Source organism: Castor canadensis, chromosome 19, assembly GCF_047511655.1.
Source record: "Castor canadensis chromosome 19, mCasCan1.hap1v2, whole genome shotgun sequence".
NCBI classification, from domain to species: domain Eukaryota; kingdom Metazoa; phylum Chordata; class Mammalia; order Rodentia; family Castoridae; genus Castor; species Castor canadensis.
The window spans coordinates 16361286-16371214 of record NC_133404.1 but is presented as its reverse complement, the minus strand read 5'-3'; positions in this window follow the sequence as shown (position 1 = coordinate 16371214).

Sequence of the window (9929 nt, the reverse complement as noted above, 5' to 3'; positions counted from 1 at the left end):
CTTCAGCTGAATTGAAGAAACAGATGTATCCCTCAAAAGAAGACATTCTATGGTAGAAGCTGCTTCGTCTTGCACCCTTTTTCACTGTTAGAATTGCGTAAGGTTTTGAGCTAAATATGTCCTGTAACTCAGAGTATTGAAGGTGGATAAAGGCTCATTTTGTTACAAATAAGCCTATTCAGCTGAGTTGAGGAAACACATGTATCTTTCGAAGGAAAACCATCTGTGTTAGAAGCAGGAGCACATAGCATATTGTTTACATGTGAGAATTGAGGATGTTTTTGAATGGAATACATCTTGCCACTTATGTATTTACAGGGAGGGATATCCTCATTTGGTTCAAAGTAGGCCTATTCAGCTGGTTTGAAGAAAGACAGGTTTCTTTTCAAAAGAAAACCATGTGTGTTAGAAGCAGGAGGATCTAGCACACTTCTTCCAAGCGAGAATTCTTTGACTTTTGGAAAAGAACTCGTCCTGCAGCACAGGTGTTTCCAGGTGGAGGTAGGCTCTGTTTGTTCCAAATAGGCCTATTCAGCTGAGTTGAAGAAACACATGTATCTCTCCAAAGAAAACCATCTAGGTTACAAGCTGCAGCACCTAGCACATTGTTTCCCAGTGAGGATTTGGTAAGTTGTGAATGGAATACGTCCTGCAACGTGGGCTTTTCAAAGGGCAGATAGGGTCTCTTTGTTCCATAAGCTTATTGTGCTGAGTTGAAGAAACACATGTGTCTCCTGAAAGAGAGTCATTTCTGATAGAAGCAGCAGCATCCAGCATAGTGTTATCCTGTGAGTATTGATTTAGTATTTGAAAGGAGTACTTTGTGCCACTTGGTTACTGAAGGTGGAGAGAGGTTCTGTTTCTTCCAAACAGGCCTATTGAGCTGAGTTGAAGAATCACATGTATCTCTCTGAGGAAAACCATCTACATTAGAAGCTGCAGCATCTAGCACATTGTTTCCCTGTGAGAACTGAGTTAGTTTTTGAAAGAATACTTCCTACAACTTAGCACTTTCAAGGTGAAGAAAGGCTGATTTTGTTCGAAACAGGCCTATTCAGATGATTGAAGAAGCACATGTATCGCTCCAAAGAAAATCATCTATGTCAGAGGAGGAGCAGCTAGCACATTGTTTCTCTGTGAGAATTGACTTAGGTTTTGAAAGGAATACTTCTTGCAACGTGGCTTCTTCAGGGTGGAGATAGGATCTCTTTGCTGCATATAGGCCTATTCAGCTGAGTTGACGAAATGCATGTATGTCTCGAAACAAACCCAGTAGTGTTCAAAGCAGGAGCATGTAGAACTTTGTTTACCAGTGAGAATTGAGAAACCTTTTGAAAGGAATCCTTCGGGAAGCTTAGTTTTTCAAGAGGATATAGGCTTTCTTGGCTCCATACAGGCCTATTCAGCTGAATTTTAGAAACACATGATTCTCTGGAAAGAAACACATTTGTTTTAGTAGCAGGAGCATCTAGGACATTGCTTCCCTAGAGAATTGAGTTAATTTTGGAAAGGAATACTACCTGCAAATTACACTTTTCAATGCGGAGACAGGCTCCTTTTCTTCCTAATCGGCCTATTCAGCTAAGTTGAAGAAATACATATATCTCTCGAAGAAAACCATCCATGTTAGAATCTGCTGGATCTAGCACATTGTTTCCTGTGAGAACGGAGTTGGTTTTTGAGAGGAATACTTCGTGTAACATAGGTTCCTCAAGTTGCAGATAGGTTCTCTTTCTTCGAGAGACCTGTTGACCTGAGTAGAAGAAGCACATGTGTCTCTCCAATGAAAACCATGTATGTTACAGCAGGAGCATCTATCACACTGTTTTCCTGTGAGAGTTGAGTAAGTTGTTGAAAGGAATAGGTTGTGCCATGGAGGAGTTTCAAGGTGGAGATAGGCTCTCTTTTTTCCAAATAGGAACGTTCAACTGAGTGAAAGAAACACTTTTGTATCTCTCGAAAGAAACCCATTTGTTTTCCGAGCAGGAGGATGTTGCACATTGTTTCACAGTGAGAGTTGAGTTAGTTTTTGAAAGGAATACTTCCTGCAAATTATAGTTTTCAATGTGGAGAAAGGCTCACTTTGTTCCCAATAGGCCTGCTTAACTAAGTAGAAGAAAGACATGAATTTCTCCAAAGAAAAACATGTTTGTTGGAAGCAGTAGCACCTAGCAGATAGTTTTCCTGTGAGAATTGAGATCGTGGTGAAAGGAATCCTTCGTTCACGATGGGGTTTTCAAAGGAGAGATCGGCTACCTTGGTTCACCATTGGTTCACTTTTTTCAAATAGGCCTATTGAGCTGAGTTGAAGAAATACGTGTTTCTCTGCAAAGAAACTTCTTTGTGTTAGCAGCAGGAGCGCCTAGCACCTTGTTTCCCTGAGAGAATGGAGGAAGTTTTTGAGAGGAATAGTTCCTGCAATGTGTGTTTTTCAAGGTAGAGATGGGCTATCGTTGGTTCAAATAGGCCTATTGAGCTAGGTTGAGGAAACACATATATGTCTGGAAGGAAACCCGTTTGTGTTAGAAGCAGGAGCATCTAGCACGTTGTTTCCCTGTGAGAACTGAGTAAGTTTTAGAAGGCAACACTTCCTGCAACCTGTGTTTTTCAAGGCAGAGATGGGCTCCCTTTGGGCCTAATAAGCCTGTTGAGCTGAATTAGTTAAACACATAATTCTCTGGAAAGAAACCCACTTGTGTTAGAAGCAGTAGCATGTAGCCCATTGTTTCCCTGTGAGGATTGAGTTAGTTTGTGAAAGGAATACTTCTTGCAGCGTGGGTTTTTCAAGGTGGACATAGGCTCTCTTACACCCAATAGGTATATTAGTTTAGGTGAAGAATCACATGTGTCTCTCGAAGGATACTCTTTTGTGTTAGAAGCAAGAGCATCAAGCAGATTGTTTCCCTACACATTTGAGTTGGTTTTTGAAAGGAATACTTCTTTCAAATCGTCATTTTCAATTTGGGAAAGGGCTCAGGTTGTTTGAAATAGGCCTATTCAGCTATGGTGAAGGAACACATATACCTCTCAAAATGAACTCATCTGTGTTAGAAGCAGGAGCATGTAGCACAGCGTTTCCCTGTGAGAACTGAGTAGGTTGTGGAAGGGAACACTTCCTGCATCTCATGTTTTGGAAAGCAGAAGTAGGCAAATTTTGTTCAAAATAGGCCTATGCAGGATTTGAAGAAACACATGCATACCTGAAAAGAAAACTACGTGTGTGAGAAGCAGTAGCGAATAGCACATTGTTTCCCAGTGAGAATTGAGTTAGTTGTCGAAAGGAATACTTCCTGCAAGTTCGGTGTTGCAAGGTGGAGACAGGCACTTTTTGCTCCAAATAGGCCTCTTCAGCTGAATTGAAGAAACAGATGTATCCCTCAAAAGAAGACATTCTATGGTAGAAGCTGCTTCGTCTTGCACCCTTTTTCACTGTTAGAATTGCGTAAGTTTTTGAGCTAAATATGTCCTGTAACTCAGAGTATTGAAGGTGGATAAAGGCTCATTTTGTTACAAATAACCCTATTCAGCTGAGTTGAGGAAACACATGTATCTTTCGAAGGAAAACCATCTGTGTTAGAAGCAGGAGCACATAGCATATTGTTGACATGTGAGAATTGAGGATGTTTTTGAATGGAATACATCTTGCCACTTATGTATTTACAGGGAGGGATATCCTCATTTGGTTCAAAGTAGGCCTATTCAGCTGGTTTGAAGAAAGACAGGTTTCTTTTCAAAAGAAAACCATGTGTGTTAGAAGCAGGAGGATCTAGCACACTTCTTCCAAGCGAGAATTCTTTGACTTTTGGAAAAGAACTCGTCCTGCAGCACAGGTGTTTCCAGGTGGAGGTAGGCTCTGTTTGTTCCAAATAGGCCTATTCAGCTGAGTTGAAGAAACACATGTATCTCTCCAAAGAAAACCATCTAGGTTACAAGCTGCAGCACCTAGCACATTGTTTCCCAGTGAGGATTTGGTAAGTTGTGAATGGAATACGTCCTGCAACGTGGGCTTTTCAAAGGGCAGATAGGGTCTCTTTGTTCCATAAGCTTATTGTGCTGAGTTGAAGAAACACATGTGTCTCCTGAAAGAGAGTCATTTCTGATAGAAGCAGCAGCATCCAACATAGTGTTATCCTGTGAGAATTGATTTAGTATTTGAAAGGAGTACTTTGTGCCACTTGGTTACTGAAGGTGGAGAGAGGTTCTGTTTCTTCCAAACAGGCCTATTGAGCTGAGTTGAAGAATCACATGTATCTCTCTGAGGAAAACCATCTACATTAGAAGCTGCAGCATCTAGCACATTGTTTCCCTGTGAGAACTGAGTTAGTTTTTGAAAGAATACTTCCTACAACTTAGCACTTTCAAGGTGAAGAAAGGCTGATTTTGTTCGAAACAGGCCTATTCAGATGATTGAAGAAGCACATGTATCGCTCCAAAGAAAATCATCTATGTCAGAGGAGGAGCAGCTAGCACATTGTTTCTCTGTGAGAATTGACTTAGGTTTTGAAAGGAATACTTCTTGCAACGTGGCTTCTTCAGGGTGGAGATAGGATCTCTTTGCTGCATATAGGCCTATTCAGCTGAGTTGACGAAACGCATGTATGTCTCGAAACAAACCCAGTAGTGTTCGAAGCAGGAGCATGTAGAACTTTGTTTACCAGTGAGAATTGAGAAACCTTTTGAAAGGAATCCTTCGGGAAGCTTAGTTTTTCAAGAGGATATAGGCTTTCTTGGCTCCATACAGGCCTATTCAGCTGAATTTTAGAAACACATGATTCTCTGGAAAGAAACACATTTGTTTTAGTAGCAGGAGCATCTAGCACATTGCTTCCCTAGAGAATTGAGTTAATTTTGGAAAGGAATACTACCTGCAAATTACACTTTTCAATGCGGAGACAGGCTCCTTTTCTTCCTAATCGGCCTATTCAGCTAAGTTGAAGAAATACATATATCTCTCGAAGAAAACCATCCATGTTAGAATCTGCAGTATCTAGCACATTGTTTCCTGTGAGAACGGAGTTGGTTTTTGAGAGGAATACTTCGTGTAACATAGGTTCCTCAAGTTGCAGATAGGTTCTCTTTCTTCGAGAGACCTGTTGACCTGAGTAGAAGAAGCACATGTGTCTCTCCAATGAAAACCATGTATGTTACAGCAGGAGCATCTATCACACTGTTTTCCTGTGAGAGTTGAGTAAGTTGTTGAAAGGAATAGGTTGTGCCATGGAGGAGTTTCAAGGTGGAGATAGGCTCTCTTTTTTCCAAATAGGAACGTTCAACTGAGTGAAAGAAACACTTTTGTATCTCTCGAAAGAAACCCATTTGTTTTCCGAGAAGGAGGATGTTGCACATTGTTTCACAGTGAGAGTTGAGTTAGTTTTTGAAAGGAATACTTCCTGCAAATTATAGTTTTCAATGTGGAGAAAGGCTCACTTTGTTCCCAATAGGCCTGCTTAACTAAGTAGAAGAAAGACATGAATTTCTCCAAAGAAAAACATGTTTGTTGGAAGCAGGAGCACCTAGCAGATAGTTTTCCTGTGAGAATTGAGATCGTGGTGAAAGGAATCCTTCGTTCACGATGGAGTTTTCAAAGGAGAGATCGGCTACCTTGGTTCACCATTGGTTCACTTTTTTCAAATAGGCCTATTGAGCTGAGTTGAAGAAATACGTGTTTCTCTGCAAAGAAACTTCTTTGTGTTAGCAGCAGGAGCGCCTAGCACCTTGTTTCCCTGAGAGAATGGAGGAAGTTTTTGAGAGGAATAGTTCCTGCAATGTGTGTTTTTCAAGGTAGAGATGGGCTATCGTTGGTTCAAATAGGCCTATTGAGCTAGGTTGAGGAAACACATATATGTCTGGAAAGAAACCCGTTTGTGTTAGAAGCAGGAGCATCTAGCACGTTGTTTCCCTGTGAGAACTGAGTAAGTTTTAGAAGGCAACACTTCCTGCAACCTGTGTTTTTCAAGGCAGAGATGGGCTCTATCAGTTTAGGTGAAGAATCACATGTGTCTCTCGAACGATACTCTTTTGTGTTAGAAGCAAGAGCATCAAGCAGATTGTTTCCCTACACATTTGAGTTGGTTTTTGAAAGGAATACTTCTTTCAAATCGTCATTTTCAATTTGGGGAAGGGCTCAGGTTGTTTGAAATAGGCCTATTCAGCTATGGTGAAGGAACACATATACCTCTCAAAATGAACTCATCTGTGTTAGAAGCAGGAGCATGTAGCACAGCGTTTCCCTGTGAGAACTGAGTAGGTTGTGGAAGGGAACACTTCCTGCATCTCATGTTTTGGAAAGCAGAAGTAGGCAAATTTTGTTCAAAATAGGCCTATGCAGGATTTGAAGAAACACATGCATACCTGAAAAGAAAACTACGTGTGTGAGAAGCAGTAGCGAATAGCACATTGTTTCCCAGTGAGAATTGAGTTAGTTGTCGAAAGGAATACTTCCTGCAAGTTCGGTGTTGCAAGGTGGAGACAGGCACTTTTTGCTCCAAATAGGCCTCTTCAGCTGAATTGAAGAAACAGATGTATCCCTCAAAAGAAGACATTCTATGGTAGAAGCTGCTTCGTCTTGCACCCTTTTTCACTGTTAGAATTGCGTAAGTTTTTGAGCTAAATATGTCCTGTAACTCAGAGTATTGAAGGTGGATAAAGGCTCATTTTGTTACAAATAAGCCTATTCAGCTGAGTTGAGGAAACACATGTATCTTTCGAAGGAAAACCATCTGTGTTAGAAGCAGGAGCACATAGCATATTGTTGACATGTGAGAATTGAGGATGTTTTTGAATGGAATACATCTTTCCACTTATGTATTTACAGGGAGGGATATCCTCATTTGGTTCAAAGTAGGCCTATTCAGCTGGTTTGAAGAAAGACAGGTTTCTTTTCAAAAGAAAACCATGTGTGTTAGAAGCAGGAGGATCTAGCACACTTCTTCCAAGCGAGAATTCTTTGACTTTTGGAAAAGAACTCGTCCTGCAGCACAGGTGTTTCCAGGTGGAGGTAGGCTCTGTTTGTTCCAAATAGGCCTATTCAGCTGAGTTGAAGAAACACATGTATCTCTCCAAAGAAAACCATCTAGGTTACAAGCTGCAGCACCTAGCACATTGTTTCCCAGTGAGGATTTGGTAAGTTGTGAATGGAATACGTCCTGCAACGTGGGCTTTTCAAAGGGCAGATAGGGTCTCTTTGTTCCATAAGCTTATTGTGCTGAGTTGAAGAAACACATGTGTCTCCTGAAAGAGAGTCATTTCTGATAGAAGCAGCAGCATCCAACATAGTGTTATCCTGTGAGAATTGATTTAGTATTTGAAAGGAGTACTTTGTGCCACTTGGTTACTGAAGGTGGAGAGAGGTTCTGTTTCTTCCAAACAGGCCTATTGAGCTGAGTTGAAGAATCACATGTATCTCTCTGAGGAAAACCATCTACATTAGAAGCTGCAGCATCTAGCACATTGTTTCCCTGTGAGAACTGAGTTAGTTTTTGAAAGAATACTTCCTACAACTTAGCACTTTCAAGGTGAAGAAAGGCTGATTTTGTTCGAAACAGGCCTATTCAGATGATTGAAGAAGCACATGTATCGCTCCAAAGAAAATCATCTATGTCAGAGGAGGAGCAGCTAGCACATTGTTTCTCTGTGAGAATTGACTTAGGTTTTGAAAGGAATACTTCTTGCAACGTGGCTTCTTCAGGGTGGAGATAGGATCTCTTTGCTGCATATAGGCCTATTCAGCTGAGTTGACGAAACGCATGTATGTCTCGAAACAAACCCAGTAGTGTTCGAAGCAGGAGCATGTAGAACTTTGTTTACCAGTGAGAATTGAGAAACCTTTTGAAAGGAATCCTTCGGGAAGCTTAGTTTTTCAAGAGGATATAGGCTTTCTTGGCTCCATACAGGCCTATTCAGCTGAATTTTAGAAACACATGATTCTCTGGAAAGAAACACATTTGTTTTAGTAGCAGGAGCATCTAGCACATTGCTTCCCTAGAGAATTGAGTTAATTTTGGAAAGGAATACTACCTGCAAATTACACTTTTCAATGCGGAGACAGGCTCCTTTTCTTCCTAATCGGCCTATTCAGCTAAGTTGAAGAAATACATATATCTCTCGAAGAAAACCATCCATGTTAGAATCTGCAGTATCTAGCACATTGTTTCCTGTGAGAACGGAGTTGGTTTTTGAGAGGAATACTTCGTGTAACATAGGTTCCTCAAGTTGCAGATAGGTTCTCTTTCTTCGAGAGACCTGTTGACCTGAGTAGAAGAAGCACATGTGTCTCTCCAATGAAAACCATGTATGTTACAGCAGGAGCATCTATCACACTGTTTTCCTGTGAGAGTTGAGTAAGTTGTTGAAAGGAATAGGTTGTGCCATGGAGGAGTTCCAAGGTGGAGATAGGCTCTCTTTTTTCCAAATAGGAACGTTCAACTGAGTGAAAGAAACACTTTTGTATCTCTCGAAAGAAACCCATTTGTTTTCCGAGCAGGAGGATGTTGCACATTGTTTCACAGTGAGAGTTGAGTTAGTTTTTGAAAGGAATACTTCCTGCAAATTATAGTTTTCAATGTGGAGAAAGGCTCACTTTGTTCCCAATAGGCCTGCTTAACTAAGTAGAAGAAAGACATGAATTTCTCCAAAGAAAAACATGTTTGTTGGAAGCAGGAGCACCTAGCAGATAGTTTTCCTGTGAGAATTGAGTTCGTGGTGAAAGGAATCCTTCGTTCACGATGGGGTTTTCAAAGGAGAGATCGGCTACCTTGGTTCACCATTGGTTCACTTTTTTCAAATAGGCCTATTGAGCTGAGTTGAAGAAATACGTGTTTCTCTGCAAAGAAACTTCTTTGTGTTAGCAGCAGGAGCGCCTAGCACCTTGTTTCCCTGAGAGAATGGAGGAAGTTTTTGAGAGGAATAGTTCCTGCAATGTGTGTTTTTCAAGGTAGAGATGGGCTATCGTTGGTTCAAATAGGCCTATTGAGCTAGGTTGAGGAAACACATATATGTCTGGAAAGAAACCCGTTTGTGTTAGAAGCAGGAGCATCTAGCACGTTGTTTCCCTGTGAGAACTGAGTAAGTTTTAGAAGGCAACACTTCCTGCAACCTGTGTTTTTCAAGGCAGAGATGGGCTCCCTTTGGGCCTAATAAGCCTGTTGAGCTGAAGTAGTTAAACACATAATTCTCTGGAAAGAAACCCACTTGTGTTAGAAGCAGTAGCATGTAGCCCATTGTTTCCCTGTGAGGATTGAGTTAGTTTGTGAAAGGAATACTTCTTGCAGCGTGGGTTTTTCAAGGTGGACATAGGCTCTCTTACACCCAATAGGTCTATTAGTTTAGGTGAAGAATCACATGTGTCTCTCGAAGGATACTCTTTTGTGTTAGAAGCAAGAGCATCAAGCAGATTGTTTCCCTACACATTTGAGTTGGTTTTTGAAAGGAATACTTCTTTCAAATCGTCATTTTCAATTTGGGGAAGGGCTCAGGTTGTTTGAAATAGGCCTATTCAGCTATGGTGAAGGAACACATATACCTCTCAAAATGAACTCATCTGTGTTAGAAGCAGGAGCATGTAGCACAGCGTTTCCCTGTGAGAACTGAGTAGGTTGTGGAAGGGAACACTTCCTGCATCTCATGTTTTGGAAAGCAGAAGTAGGCAAATTTTGTTCAAAATAGGCCTATGCAGGATTTGAAGAAACACATGCATACCTGAAAAGAAAACTACGTGTGTGAGAAGCAGTAGCGAATAGCACATTGTTTCCCAGTGAGAATTGAGTTAGTTGTCGAAAGGAATACTTCCTGCAAGTTAGGTGTTGCAAGGTGGAGACAGGCACTTTTTGCTCCAAATAGGCCTCTTCAGCTGAATTGAAGAAACAGATGTATCCCTCAAAAGAAGACATTCTATGGTAGAAGCTGCTTCGTCTTGCACCCTTTTTCACTGT